Here is a 16977-nt window from a genome sequence, read left to right on the forward strand (position 1 = left end):
TAATTAAGTTTAAATACGTTTGTGCACTCTGTCATAGTCTCAAGTTCTAAAGTTATTGTTCTAGATGTGGGCTCAAGGTCATTGAATGGAATGCCAGTGCAAAGTAATGTACAGTGTCTGTACAATTGGTCCATTGTCTGTTTGATTTAAAGGGTCACGTATGTCTAGAGAGTGAAGGTGATTTGATTAGCTATAATTTGATCTCTTTAGGAATTAATTAATATGTATATGTATTCATTCAGTTTGATGTGGATATGCACGGCATCGGATTTTAACTGCTGGTACAACCGGGAGTTTAATATATAAAATATATAAAAAAAAAATAAAACCATAGAACTAAATACAACCGTATTAATAAACCCAAGTAAGGAACTAGATATTGAAATAAATACGGATAAAACAAAATATATGGTTAGCAGTAGAAACGCGTGCAATTTCGGTGATATATAGTAGGAAATAATTTTGTACAGGTAGATTAGGTTTAATATTTAGATTCTCCGGTAACTAGAAAAAAAAAATTGATGAGGAAATAAAAACGAAATTGAAGGCGGGAACAGCTTGTTATTTTTCAATTTTGAAACTGCTCAGCTTGAGCCTTCTAACGAAAAACTTAAAAATTAGAATTTACAAAACTATTATCCTTCCCATTGTTCTTTATGGTTGCGAGACGTGACCCCTTTCATTAAGGGATGAACAGCGCCTCAAGGTTTTCGAAAATAAACTATTACGTAAAATATTCGGACCGAAAAAGGATGAATTAACTGAAGAATTTAGAAGATTACACAACGCTGAATTAAGGGAACTACCCCCGGTAAATATAATTCAAGTTATAGCATTGCCGCGTGTTAAGTTGTAGGGCTTAGTAACGAGTGGATCCCTAAAATGTTAATAAACACTGAACCAACAATCAAAAGTCTGAGGGGAAGACCGAAACGTAGATGGGAGGATTGTGTTTAAACTGATTTAGTAGAATTGGGTTTATAGAGGCATAACTGGAAAGATTTATATAGATGTAGTATAAGATGTATTAGGAACCTTCGCGTTCGTAAGGCCTTTATTATTATTATAAAAAATCGTACTTTAGAATTTCTTGAGATGAAAATTACGAATATATTTTTTTTTACTGTCAAGAGTAACAACAGTTTATTATAAACGAAACCATGATGGAATTGACAAAGGATCGAGTGGCCTAGATTCCCGTTAAAATCGGATTTTTCCTGTTTTCCCCTTTGTTTTTCATAATTTTGTATTTATTTATTTATTTTTTACTATAATTAACGATGCGAATTGTTTATTTTTTTAGAATAACAAAATTAAAGTAATTTAGAAATAATTTTTTTAAAAATTCGTTAATTTTTTCCTATCAGACTATTTGAATAATCTACTCACATACAAAAACACACACCATTTCGGAAGACTAGATTTTTTGAACCCAGGAGACTTCAAAACGTATTTCCGTTGAAAACTCGAATAAAATATTTTAACACAATTGCAATACTTTCCTTAACTATATATTCTATATATAAGTAAGTCAAAATAAAAATATGTTATTTGTTAGTATACGTTTTCTGCTTTTGCACAGCTGTAACTTCTTTGGACTTTGTAATCTAAACTACGCTTTTTGAGGTCTGCAAATTCTTCAAATTTTTATCTTTAATTTATTTTATTTTATATATTTTCACTTTTAATCGCTCTTTTAACTTTTATATTTTTACTCCATTTAATTTTATCATATATATTTTTTTGGAGAGTTTATTTTCAACACTCAATACATACCATTGATTTGTCTGCTCTTAATTTTTTTTTATTGGATCGTTTTTTGGTTTTGTGATAAATACGAATACAGCTGAACAGTTGACAATTACTGAATAAAAAATAATGAATTTCAAAGTGTAACATAAACACTTATCTTAAGTATACTAAAATAAGGTAATTTTTTAGGAGCATTTCAATTAAAAAAAAAAAAACAAGGCAAAGGAGATGGTAAAAAACTATTAGATAATTTATTTTTAAAAAACTTAGCTTGGTAAAACCCCATTTAGATGATAGATTAAGTCAGTTTTTATTTTATTTCAATTTATTTATGTATTTTTATGTTTCTTTACAAAAAATATTTTATGATTTCTTTTACTATTTTTTTTACAGTGAACTAATCTCTCTCATTATAACTAAATAGCTTAATAATTACATCGCTCAAGGACAGTAATATGCAGTAATTTAAGTTGTTGCAATTCTTACTCTTCTTTAAAAAAGTATAATATTTGTAATAAAATATAACACAAAAGGATTAATTGATATTTGTTGTAATTCAGGTATGTAATATTCGATACATTTTTTCAATTTTTATAAACAACACAAATTCACAAAGTTTCTAAAAATTAATGTTGGTTTAAATATTTTTATTATATAATTAACTTATTTAGAAATTGAATTTAACAATATCGTTATTTGTTCAATTGATAAATCGTAATAATAGTATTTTAATAATTTGTTTTTATGATTTTTTTTTTTATCGGCTAAAATACGACACGTTTCAGTTGTCCTTTGCATGACCAATCTAAGGGACACGAATAAGAAAATCGCTAAAGAAGATTGTGAGAAATCAAGATAGAAAGTATCGAATTTCAGGCCTCTGACATACATTCATGTGTTACCGTATAATTTTAAATTTAGTTATGTATCAAATATGAAATTTAATCTACTTTATGAAAAAAATACAGCGAAAACGCATTTTTTTGTTGAATTCTCAATTTATAAAATCTATCAGCTTGCTCTAACTGCTTCTACACTTCTGTTTTCATTTGCTGCACTGGACATACCTTTGTACATCATATAATGTGAGAAAGATTCAGGAAATGCGGTTCTTGAATTGGAACAGAAAGTGACCTTCTTTGCGTCGCTTCTGGAACATTCGGGGCAGAGTCAGCGACCATACTGGCTATTAGAAAATGACTTTCAGATAACATTAAATAATAAAAGAAAGTACGAATTTTAGTAATTATTTTTAAAAAATATATATATTTATATAACAAATTGAAATAAAAAAAAAAATTATTATTTAGTTCGTTGGAAAATAAACGTTGGAAAATAAATAGTTGTAAACTATTTTTGTTTCACTATTGACCGCAACCCTAACCATATTCCTATATATTATTTAGTTCGGTTATAATGGTTTAGGTGGTAATAACTTTTATAGGAATGTGCAAGCAATATTTGTAAGTAAGTTCGATGAAAATCGTGAAAATTTATTTTACTTAATTAATTGAAAGTAAGCTATTTAAGCTAAATACTATAATAGCTTTTTTGATAATTATCAAGCTTCCATTGCGTTTTACTTATAAAATCAGGTACAAGTTAATTAAAGGAATTATATAAATTATTCTTTTTTAAAAAAAGAAAAAAAAAACAGTATAAAAAAAGTTTTTTATGGTAAAGATAACATTATTAATTTTCAACGACATTGACAAGGTCTAATAAAATACACTTGAAAGTGAGTCCAGAGCAAAATCCATCGCGCAATTATCACTCAATATTTAACATAATAAAGATTTATTTTATCGCATTCTTTTCTGACAATTATAACGATATATATTATCAACAGTGTAGGAGAAAATCGAAATAATGTGAAGAATCGATTCTAAAAAGCATTTTAATTTATAATTTCAGTTTTGCACAACTTTTCTTTTTTGAGAGAAGCCAGAGCGAACTCATACCATTTTGCGATACTTGGTTATTTGAACTCAAGAAACCTCAATACATGTATTTTCGTCGAAATTTTCTAAGATCACAATATTTTTCCTTCCTGCATATTCCATATATAGTTAAAATCAAACATTGGCGCGATAGACCGTAGAGGTCTAAGGTTTCATGACGTGGTTTTCATAGGGTGGGTTCGTCAATCCCACGCCTATTTTAGTGGGTGCCACCTAATGCTAGGAAAATCCCGGATAGGGCCGTGGACTCGATCTCGCAACCTTTAGGTGTGCAGGACAGGTGCCTTACCACGCTACCGCGACAGATAGCCTCGCAGACTGCTACCGTCATCCCCTACATACTCTATATATAGGTGGTTGAAAATAAAAAGACATTAAATAACAAAATTGTATCAGAATTCAATGTTTCGTATCAATCCGATGATATAACTGATGAATCTTCATCAGAACAGCCATTTTAGTCTCTTCGCATGGATGAAAAAACCTAAAGTATGATGACGGATTTTCATAGGAAATTCTAAAAAGTATTTGTTGATTTTCCACACGTTTCGTGAGCAAATCGTTAAAACCATAAAATATTATTTTCACAATCAAAAACCGAACTCGCAAAATTCCCATTTTTTTTTAATTTTTCATATTTTTGGGGAGATAATTACATCCTTCCGACCCAATAATCATTTCAACCAAGGACTACGTCCCTGAACTTTAGTATATTATGGCGTCAAAGTAAAAATAAATAAAATAACACTGTTGTTTTGATGTTTTACGAACTCTTTACATGACCAGAAAGCGTGATATTTCAAATAAAAACCCAAGGACTTTGGTTAAACGATATTTTATACTATGTCGATGACAGAATTATTCCGAATGATATCCGACATATAAAAAAAATCGTTTATCTCTAATGCATCACATCCCCGATAATTTCGCCTTTGACGTGCATGAAAACGCAAGGACAGTAGGAGATAAGTGAGGATTTATCTTCTATATAACTTTGGTTTTTGTACCCAACTAAATATAGTTGAGTAAAAAAAACAAAATTTAATAAAATCTGGTCATTCGTAAAAAAAGGTTCACGACATTTGTCTTTAACCTTAAAAAAAAGCACGGTATTTTTCCCATTTTTCGATTTTCTAACAATGCTTGAACAATTTTCTTTGTACTCGCCCTGACTCTGATAAAATGTATCTTAAAGAACATTGAACTTATTAATAAAAAAAAAAATCAATAATCAACGGGCATTAAGTGGCGTTAGCTTTATTAATGCGATAGATATTGTCGTTTATCACGCTACTACTGATAGTTCTACTGTACTGCTACGAAGGTTATAATTACTGTGACAGGAACTGTCATACTGTTTGCACCATCACAGCTATCTTCCTGAATCTAAAATGCCACTGTATAAACATTCTTTAACGTGACAGTAGCTGAGAAATGTCATCTATTGTTGATGTTTGAAAACATTCGGAAGTTTATTTTTTTCCTTAATGGTAAAAAAAAAATACAATTATTTTCGTCGATTGAGGATTAACTTCTTTATAAACGTTTTTAAACTCTTCTGCCATTTTCATGCTAACTGTTCCATTGTTTGTATTAATGCTGAGGCTTAAAACTGCTAAATCATCTGCAAATGCCGTTACTCAAGCTAAAATTTATTTTCTCAATTATGTTATATTTTCAGTAAATGACACTTAGCAGATGATATAAAATAATAAAATCATTTACTAGCTTTATTATACAAGGAAGATGATTCATTTTTGGTCAAAGAAAATAATTAAACAGTCGTAAAACTATTTCTGATTAACCTTTCTATTATTCTTATTTAATTTTACGTTTCACTGTATATATTTTTTATTTTCATTAATTTAAATTGTTCATTTTTATAGATATGATCATAATTAGCAACACCTTAGTTAAATTTTAATTTTTTTTATATATTTGCTAATATTTTTTTCTGTTTGTATTTGCTAGTTTTGTTAATACGGACTAATGAAAAAAATCCATTTAAAATCCTCATCACTAAATTACACCTCGTTGGACAGAAAATTATGTTGGGATTAAATTTTTGAAATTTAACCTTGGTTTTACAAATTATTCTTGGGTTCACTGCACCAAAACAAGTTTTTCGTTATTGATTTTTTATTTAGTTAGATAAAATTCTATTTCAATTTAATTATATTTCTGATCTCCTATAAGTAGCCAAAGTTGGAAATTCTGGTCGAAACATTGGCACTAGGAAATAAGTTATTTCAACATATTTGTGTTGTATTCTGCCCGCAACCCTAACCATCTTTTCCTCTATATATTCAATATTGATTTTTTTAAAATATTAATTATTCTTTTTTAAAATGAATTAAATCTAATTTTCCTTTTTGTTTTTCTTTCAGGAAAAAGTGCACAGAGGACATCATAATTCTGGTGCAATTGCCTAGACCGACAGCTCTGTGAATTATATTGAACTATTTCAGGTAATTGTTTTGTTTAATATACAACGCAGACTTGATATTTTAGAAAATTTTATATTTAGTTTTCGTATTTTTATAAATTTTTCAATACAAATCTTTTTGGCGTAATTAAATTACTGTTTTCCATAAATGGTAATAATTAGATATATTTGAATATTAAAATTAAAACGAGTTTGCTTTCTCACTACCAGAGGGTAAGAAGTTTTTTATTAATAAATTTTATGAATAAAAAAATAACCTTAAAAATCGACCATCGAAAGTTTCTAATCGATGTTTTAGATATCAAGGACCAAACAAATTTGGTTCCACCAGTGGTTAAGAATTAGTAAATTTATTTTATGAACACTTCAGGATTTTCAACAGAAATAAAAAAAATAATATTATAAATCATTATTTTATTTAACAGTTATTTGAAAAGTAACGAACGCCTAAAAAAATGCTGAACTTTTGCAAAATATCAGTCATAAAAATTATAGAGTAGATAAATAATAATAAATTATTATATACGAATAAATTTTTATTTAATTTTGTTGACATTTTCTGTGATTTTGGATTGTGCGAGTTGGTGTCAAAATGGTCCCGTATCTGTCCCATCAAATTTCGATTACTTCTTTTGGTTACTCACGCGCAAACGTATTTTCCTTGACATGTATTTTTAAAACGAATGTTTCTAAAATGAGGAAGTTTATCTTATTCATATCTAACTGTATTTTATCAACAAAAGTATATTTCATAACTGCTTCTACTCCATATTTTATTTTTAAACGACAAATCAAATTTATTTTTATTTCTAAACCTTAAACATATAAGTAATTCAAAGTTTCGCCTACTCTCATAAGTACAACTTTTTCAGAATTTAAGCTAATATTGTTTTTTGATCAACCTATGGTATTCCAGAAACGTATTGAAAGAAATAAAATGTACAGAACTTCTGTTTGATAAAAATATTTATATCTTGAGCTTTCCTCACGTTGGTAACATAATTTGATTGTAAGCATTTTTAAATTGATTTCTTTTAAGCCTACTATTATATAGTCATGGCTCTTCCGCCTTCAAACTTCTGTTAGCTCAATAAATCATGGTACATTTCGTATTATTATCTTGTATAGTAAGTTATATTAATTATTATTTTACTGATTAATTAATGGTTATGGTTATGGTTACTGCTCAGTTCCTAAGGATTGCAGTGTTATTTTATAATAAACGAGTTATGTAACACTAAGAACGCTAAGAGTAAATCTAGTTAAAATTTGGTAAAGATTGGTTAAGTAGTTTTTATGATTAGTGGTTAAAAACGATAAAGGGATTGTCCTTTCATAAACTTCTGAGATAATTTTGAACTTAACTAAAAGAAGTGTGAAGGGGAGCACCGTGGAAAGAGGATTGTTTTCTGTTACACTGTAGTCGTGAGTCTACTCTGTGAGTTCTGGCGGTCGAGCGTGATTCTTACCTCACCTCCTTGTACAACCGTTGGTCTAGTTACAGTACTTCCTTACAAAGTACTGAACCCCTGCCCCTTCAGATTTTAATTTTTTTAAAGAAATGTGAAATATTTTTTTAATTAAATAACATTATTTTTAATTTGTTCATACTAAATTGATGTAAAATTAATAAAAAATACTTAAGAAGAAAAAAAAAAGAACATAAACTTTTATACATTAAAATAAGTATGTTATATAACATATTTTTATTAAGACATAAAATAGAGATAGAGAGAGAAAAAGATAGCCCGTTGATAACTCTTCAATAATGACTTGTTTACATTGGATTCCTATTTACTCTTTTTCTATTCATCGGTCATTAGTTTTATATTAGTTTTTATTTTGTCATATTTACGTTTATAAATTAATTAATGATAGAAAAATGCAAAAAAAGAGACAGTAGCAACTAATATTTCACTTCATATAGTTCAACTCGTCAACATTCGCAAATTCAAGATTTTTTTTTAATAATTTATTTATTGTTATTTACAACTGTATACACATATATACAACAAGTAAATTTGCTGCCGGTGATATAGTGACATAATACAAACATGTGGAGAATCTACCCACTGATAGAACTCCAATAACATTTCTAGGGGAGAAGATCTGGAGGCCATCTTCTTTTCAGACGCCTAGGAGGATTATTAGGTAATTAAGGAGAAGCCAGTGGATTTGGGTGGTTGAGAAGTTTATCATGGAAGGAATGGTATCTGGTTCTGGCCAAATCGGCAACATATGGAACATTGAGGTCCTGATGGATGACTTGATTTGTGACAAAGTTAGGAGCATTAAGGATTTTACGAAGGATTTTGGACTGTAAGTATTCGGGAGGAATTTGATGGTTTAGTGGAGCCCCAAAGCTCAACTCCGTATGCCCAGAGAGGTCTTATAATAGTCATGTAGATCAGTCTTTTGTTATTGGATTGGCAATTTAGACCGTTTGTCTAGTAAATGTTGTAATAGTCGGAATCGACGAGCAGTTTCTTGTCTTTTTAGTCTTGTACGAGGATTCCATGTCAGACGTTTGTCGAGATGTCCTAAGTAACGGATCTGTTCGGCAGGAATAAGTGGGGTATTATTAAAGAATACTGTAGGGCAAGAGGTCATGGGTTTACGACGAAGGGTAAATGTGATTTGGTGGGATTTATTGGAATTAATTCAGTTTTGGCACCATTCTTCAAAAATTCAAGATTAAATTAGATTAGATTTTTATGCAGGGCGTTCAACATCTAGGTTATTACACCCTTTTTACTTTATTTATCTTCTTGTGAGATGAGCATTCTTCAATTATATGCTTTATCGATAATGGGGACTGACAGGTTTGGCATATAGGTCCTCTTTTGTGATTAAGTGGAGGTGAGTTAATTTGGAATGTCCTATTCTTACTCTTGAAACAACGAGTTCTTCTCTTCTGTTTCCCTTTATGGTATTTGTCCACTTTTGTGTGTTTTTTAAACATTTCTTAGTTTATTGGTGAGTGGTACGTCATGTGGACTGATGATCCCAACTTTTTCGGATTCTGTTCCTTAAAAATGCCTTTATTTTTTATGGCTCGTAAATTTTGAGTGGTGGAACGTTCATTATAGTAGCCTCTTTAGCCGCTTAATCCGCCGCCTCATTTTCAGGTATTCCTGAGTGCCCTGGAGTCCAGAGAAAGGATACACTTTTTTTTAAGATGTTTTAGCATGTCTATATAGTTGTGAATTTTGTCTATCTTAGGTCCGCTTTGACTGAAGTATGATAGACTCAGGAGTGCAGACCTATATCAAAGATTCAATAATCTGTACAAATGAGTATGTTTGAGTATTCACTTTCTATGGATAAATGATTTCACAAATTCAAGGATCACCGAGATTAAAAAGCATAAGATCACATAAATTAAAAAGAGATAGCACTTCTTATGTCATCAATGTACAAATGATTGAGCTGTATTGGTGTGAGGCAAAATCTTTTTTCAATTTATTTTATTTTTTACATTCTTGATGTGAGATGTGCTACTATATTCGAATCCAACTTAACTTGCCGATGAGGTTCTATATACGTCGTAACGATCCGCCAATCAGACCCGGAAGATCAACGGCCATGACTCCTATCAATAAAGATTGATGACAAGCCCAATCGGACAAATAGCAAGACACACTAGCCTTCGATAAAACGCTATCGATTAGAATAATAATAACTAATAATAATAAACTTGTATTAAAAAAATTTAAAGAGACAAATTACTGTTACCAGAAATATGATTATTTACAGATACCAAATACTTATGGTATAATAATTATTTTTAAATAATAATAAAAATTAATATAATTACATTATAATGATTGGTAAAAATAGAAATAAATAAAAAAAAATAATTAAAAAAATATGGAAATAAACAAATGATCCCTTTTTTAATAATAGTTTACGTTAGATTCACGTAATTTTCCACCAACCTATTTTTTTTTTTTTTGCACTGGCACTATCAGTACAGTGTATTAAATATTAAAATACTCTTTCTATGGATTTTATTTAAAACGCGATTAAACAAAAATAAGTTCGACCAATATATTTCAACCATCAATTAAATAAGATGTCCTTTATGTGCATTTTTATTTCAAAACAAAATATTGTAGCCTGCTGAGGTTGCTAAAAAAAAAAGTAACTTTTTTTTTTATGTATCTTAATTATGGACGAAATATAAAATTGTGATTATATATCTAAATGGCAGTGCAACAAATGATAAGATTGTTAATCAGGATCTTCAGGAAGATTGCGATGGGTCCTGAAACGATGATGAAAAAATATATGAAATAAATATACTAATTGGTAGGAGGCTTCAAAAATATATCTAATTAACGTAAAAACTATTCCAAAATAATTATAAATATCTAGAAATAACTACACTGTAATTTTTCGTGTTAATTTTTTTTAATAAACGTTTACAGAATAATTAAGATCATAATTATGTTTTTTCTCAATTTATATCGATCGTCATTCCTTACCTTCAATCCACTTGAAGATAATCGACTAAGATAAAGCTTATGATAACATTGCGATTAGCTCACTCCCGACTGATAACATCACCATCAATCTTCGTGTTATATAAAATTTGTAATTTAACTCTCCATATATTTGTAATCTCTTTTGAGATTATCTCTAAAATATGACTGATACCGTTGGGAGGGTTCTCAATCTCTTGGGTTTTAATTTACATGAAAAATGCTGAAGTAAATTTGAGACAAAAGTAACAGTTTTGCTGCTAAAAATCGTCAAAATACCTCATTACGTTTCGGAATGATTCAGCGCAATTTAAACATTCTTCCTACCTAAGACACTTTTAAAAACTACAAATTAAAATATTTCCTATGATTAATAATTTTTCTGCTATATTTTTTTTTTTAATTTCCCATAACTGTACTTCTCCAGGTCACTTAATATTTTTGTTTTAATTTTTTTTTTTTATTAAAGTCTCTATTCTGGGACAGTTGGCCCCCCTAACAATAACAATTTGAGTAGCATCTGTCTAGCTACATTATGTTGATAAATGAAATAAGAAAACGAGATAAAAACAAATAACAATAAAAAAAAAAATACGAATGAAGCTTGCTTGAATATTTATTATTTTCAAATATATGGAAGACTGATAACGGAGGAGAAGGGTTTATAAATGAAGTCAAGGAGGGATATGGGTAAGGAATTCCAAAATAAGGTAATTCAAACAGTAAGGGATTTTTCAAATAGCAGTTCTATGGCATGAATAAATTAGTAGGCTGGGATCTTGTATTTTATTACATGAAATAAAAAATAAAATTAATAATATACGAGAAGAAGATGGTTTGGGGGGTTCGGTCAAAATAAAACACAAATAAGTTGAAGTAACTTATTTAATCGTGCCAACGTTTCGGCCAGAATTTCTAGCCTTCATCAGGGCTAAGAACAGAACAAGATAACAACCAATGAATACAGAAAATAAAAAATAAAATATAAACAGAGTGACATAAAGTAAATAATTGTACATAATGGAATTAATAAAATTAAAGTGATGAAAGAAGTAGAAAATAAAATGTAATAGGCAATTGAAAAAGTAGGTAAAATAATATAATTAAGGAAATAAAATAAAAATTTCAAGTTATATAATGCAAAGAAAAATGAATATTTTAGTTTATTAATAATTTAGAAATAAAAATTATAGAAAGAAAAAATAAAATAGAGAGAAAGAAAATATATGTAACAAATGAGATATGTAACCATAATATTTGATAAAGAAGCAAAATGTATGTTAAGTTTAACAAAAGAAATGAAAATAAGAAAAAAAAATTGAAAACAACAATAATAAGATATGGTGAAGATAAGTAATATCAAACCATCTTCTCCTCGTATAAGTAATCCGCGGTCAACTATCTCTCATGAATATAATTAATAATAGTAAGAAATATTACAGCTGTAATAATAAGTAAGTAAATATAATAATAATACTAATTGAATAATAGCAAAATACTATTATGAACGTCTGGCTACATTATGAAGTTTAACATGATTAAATAAAACCATAATAACTATATAAATAAAATAAGAAAACGAGATAAAAAGAAATAACAATAAAAAATACGTATTTATTGAAGCTTGCTTGAATATTTATTATTTTCAAATATATGGAAGACTGATAATGACAGAGATAATTTATAAATGAAGTCAAGAAGGGATATGGGTAAGGAATTCCATAATAAGGTAATTCGAACAGTAAAGGATTTTTCAAATATCAGTTCTATGGGATCGGATATATAAATCAGAGGGTTGGGATCTTGTATTTTATTATATAAAATAAAAAATATAATACAATATAAAGATATCAATAATAATATTAAGAAATATTATAGCTGTAATTATAAGTAAGTAATTATAATAATGATACTAATTTAATAATAGCAAAATAATATAAACGCAAGATAAAGAAAATAAAAATAAATTTCATATTTCAACCCGTCTATATACAATTTTTTCAATCAGCAATGGGAATTCTGAACCAAGCATTGCTGTCCTCTTATGGAAGGTAAAGCAGGACTTTAAGAGATCCCAGTGCTTCTCTGTCAGCCGCATCACTGGTATTGAAAGCCAGTGAAGACTCAGTGAAAGACCTAGAGTCGCATACGCTCAGAACTGGAGTAGAATTTGGCGAGTGCTGGAACTACAGTAGCATGTTCAGTAAAGGTCACGGAGCCACTTCCGTTTCAACCATAGAGGAGGATTCCCAGCACACTTAACTGTGGAATTTTCAATAGAACGGTGTTTTTTTTCGATGAACTATCTTTACAAGAAATTTTTTTTTCCGAAACAAGTCTTTGAAGGCTTTAAATCACCGAGATTTTCAACAATTTTTGTTGGTTTTAACTGAAAAAAAAAAAACTTACTCGATAAGAAGTGTCTTCAGTTCGATGGCTTTCACTAAGTTTTTTTACGAACTGAGTACGTCCTTATTCCTTTCTCTCTTTGGTATAGGTGTAGTAGTGTGGGTATAAACCTCTCTGTGTAACCAGTATTACCAGTACCTATTGGTTTTCTCTGCAACCTGATCTTGGTAAGGTATTTTAGCCCGTGGAAAAATTAGTCTTCTCCTAAGTCGGCTATAGTGTATCTTATGAATCCAATGAACGGTCCATCTAACATTTACATTTTTTAAAAATATATATAATGTTCTACAATATGTACATTCAAGTATGTATAAAATATAGGGCCATTGCTCTTGGGCATTTTAACTCACAAGACTTTTAAGTCCCATCACTTATCTCATGGCACGACATTAATTTAAACGCTTTGAAACCCTGGGACTTAAAAGTACTCTTCTATGAAGTTTGTTCTTCGAACGCTAGATGGTGCTTATACATTTTTGAAATTTGCTTAGTACAAGATTACAAGACGATGTATTGCCGCCATTTTTTATTCCCCCTACCTATACTTGGCAGACTCATCAGTTTTGACCAGTTATTAAACATAGTTTTCATTAAAGTAATAAAAAATTGGGATGAGATAACTGCCTTTTTTTCTTCCCGGCTCTTATACTAAAATCTTCAGCTTTATAAATTAGTATAGACAACCTCTCCATGTAAATATTTACAAGAAAAAATAATCTGTTTATATGTTGCATTGTATAGTCTCCAGATAATGTTATATAAGGTTAATGCACTCTTAAAAACAAAAATAATAAAATACAAAAAAAAAGGTTTCGGGTTCCAGAACATCCAGTTTTACATAAAAACGTTTCCAGCTTCTTCTGTCCCATTTTGTAAATGGTGACGAAATCGAGATAACAATAGATAAAAACTATCAAAACACCTTAACAGCTTACGATATCAAAAACAGCGCGGATTAATGTACAAGTGATTTTCCTAAAAGGTGCGGTAAACAACCTCATCAATTCGCAACCATCATTCGAACACAAACAAACAAAGTTCTAACGAATATTCCCGATTCGGATTCAAAACAAGATAACGCTTAGTATTAATATTACGAAACTGGGTCAACATGTTTATTCAATTTGAAAAAAAAAAAAAAATTAACGAAAAATACTCGAAGATTTTTCGGAGTACACCTTGATTGTCAATTGAAATATATATGAGATTTTTTTTTTAAATCAAAATTTTCTAGAACACTGGCCTGTTATATTTTTATACACGAATTATTGAAATCACATGTCGATGTTCGCATCATTATCATAGATAGAATGATTATTAATAATGCTGTATATGATTTCTCCCTATCATGAAGAATTTACCAGAATATGGTTTTATACCATATCATGCCATGCAATATATTTCATTTAAAACGCAATGTGGTAGTTAACAGATGGCAACAACGAAGATGGATTTAGTATATAATGAATTGTAGATATATTTTTTTCTACCTATGCTCGTGACTTGTGAAAAAAAGTTTATCAAGAGAAGCTCATGTTTTTTGCCAGTCCCATTAAATATATAACTAAGTTTTTAGTTACAACATGAACATTTGAAAGAAAGTCAAATTCTCGAGGAAAAAAATCATTCAAATAGGACGAGTATCAGCAAAGAAACAAAAACAAAAAATATTTTCTGGAACATTGAGCAGGCCTGCGATAATGTTTTGATACATGAACGAAGAACGAATATTGTTCTTTTTGTAACAAGATGACTTAACATATTGATGGCTTACTACACAGTGGTGCTAAATACGTTTCCACTAACTTTTCAAACAACACAATTCAAAGTCCTTTCTTTTAGGAATATTACAACTTTTCAATTTATTTAAAGAGGATAAGGCATAAAATATAAAACTGTTCAGTTAAAAACATTTTTGAAAAGATGCAATATCCCTCAAAGAAAGAAATTTTAATTTTATTTTTCATAAAATTAGTGGAAATATAATAAGTATCACTGTGTAGTAAGCCATCGAAAGGTGCTTCTACACCTTTGCCAAAATATGGCAAATTAGCGGATGACTAAGTGTGTAGACGGTTTACTTGTACTGGCTGGAACAAGTTGACATGAATTAGTTTTTGATCGAATGTCGGTTTTTGGGCTTAAATCAAATGGTGTCTGGGCAAGCGTTACGAATTTCTACAACTTTCGGAATCTATAACACTTAAAATCTTTGAATTGGGTATAAAAAGATAGCTTATAGATTCTTGTCAATTAGCATTGGTGTTATATTTTTATTTAAAATCGCACAAGCGTACGTTTATACGTTTATTAAATATTTGGATAATTAAATTAATATATATTTGATAAAAATTCTAGCACGAAAGTTAAATTTATAGGTTATGTAGTAATATTTCTATGAATTTTTATTTTTTTACTGATAATTAGGTTTCCTTTTGTTTATTTTATTTTTATAATGAAAATGGTATAAATTGGAACCAATGCAAGTTTGGCTTCCAGTATGCTTGCTTGTAAGGGCCGTCTGTAGCTCAGGTGGTTGAGGTGCAAGCCTTTGCAGCTTGGAAACTGCGGCGGCGTCGGGAGGTCGACGTTTTTGTCGGCGGTCCCACGAAATGAAAACTTAACCCCTCGCCATGGTTAGCATAGGTTGGTTACCTTTATATAATCGTTCTTCGCTTCATATGTCAGAAATGACTAGGAAGGGAATCAGAAAATTAAAAAAAAATTCGAATTACACACTTAAATGAAAAGCGACGTTTATTACTTTCTTTGTTTACCAACCATTTTTAGGTATTTTGTTTTGCGGTGACAAAATTCTAGATAATAACAAGTGCCCAAAAGTATATTTATTTTATTAATTTTTAATTTTTTTTTACTAATGTTATAAGACAAACAGTAAGGGAAATTGTTTGACACACCAGTTATTAAATATGGGTAAACATATAATATAGAATATAACTTAACATAACAAATGTATTTAGAAAGTCAATGATAAATAAATCAAATAATATAGGATCCAATAATTATCCTTGAGGGAAGCCGGTATCATTATGAATACTCGTGTGATGTATAAACGCGGGGTTAGATGCACTGTCAGTGAAACTGGTTTGCGAGGCCAACAAAAGGCTAAGCCTCCTACAGGTGGTGAAAGTAGTGCGCTGATTCACAATAATTACCTTCTATTTTTTAATTTTTAATATGAGTTGTAGATATCTAGTAAGTTTTTTGGTATTGGCTTCGTGTATTCGTGTTAACAGGTCAGGGTCGAGTGCTAATTTGTCGGTGTGTATTTTGTAACATCTTCTGAGATTTCTCACATCAAAAACATGTCCAAAACTGTCGGTCCGTTAAATATTATTAATTTTAGCATAAGTTTTGAACTATATAAACTAATAGAGATATTATATTTTACAAAAAATAAAAATAAAATGGCAAGTGGAAACAGTACGTTTTCTCTATTTAATTATTAATTTTTTCTCTTTCCTCCTTCTATAAGACACCAGTGATCGATTGTTATCAAATAATATTTGAATATTAATCTATTTTATAAAATCGAATTGAATTATTCCATTAAATATGCAAGAATTAAAAAAAAAAATACTATAACCAATTAAATTTTTTATGTTTTATGTTTAGTGTTTCAGAATAATCCTAATTTTATCTAAAATTTGGTTTGTCATTTTTCTTTTTACATGATCTCTTCTATCAGAAATGTTATTTTTTTTTTAATATAATGTGTTTTTTTAGAAAACAAAACTTTTAAAAATGACATCATAGCCAAACTCATAGGCATTCTACAATCAACTTTTTATTTTTAAAACCGAATAAATTGTTTTCAAAAAAATCGATAGTAAATCCACAGATAAATTACCTTATGTGATTAATTGACGAACTTTTTTATTAAAAATTACTAAAATATATATAT

General features: G+C 29.2%; 1 long non-coding RNA gene across 1 annotated transcript in view; it reads left to right on the top strand.

Moving 5' to 3' along the window:
* Positions 1-16977, top strand: part of LOC106684905 (uncharacterized) — a 43664-nt gene that overhangs the window by 14921 nt on the left and 11766 nt on the right. Inside the window, exon 2 of the long non-coding RNA XR_010843894.1 lies at positions 6101-6181. This is a non-coding gene — a long non-coding RNA (uncharacterized lncRNA). The remainder of the gene's footprint in view (positions 1-6100; positions 6182-16977) is intronic.

Source organism: Halyomorpha halys, unplaced genomic scaffold (assembly GCF_000696795.3).
Source record: "Halyomorpha halys isolate HHAL.00 unplaced genomic scaffold, Hhal_1.1 Scaffold627.1, whole genome shotgun sequence".
In the NCBI taxonomy this organism is placed as follows: Eukaryota; Metazoa; Arthropoda; class Insecta; order Hemiptera; family Pentatomidae; genus Halyomorpha; species Halyomorpha halys.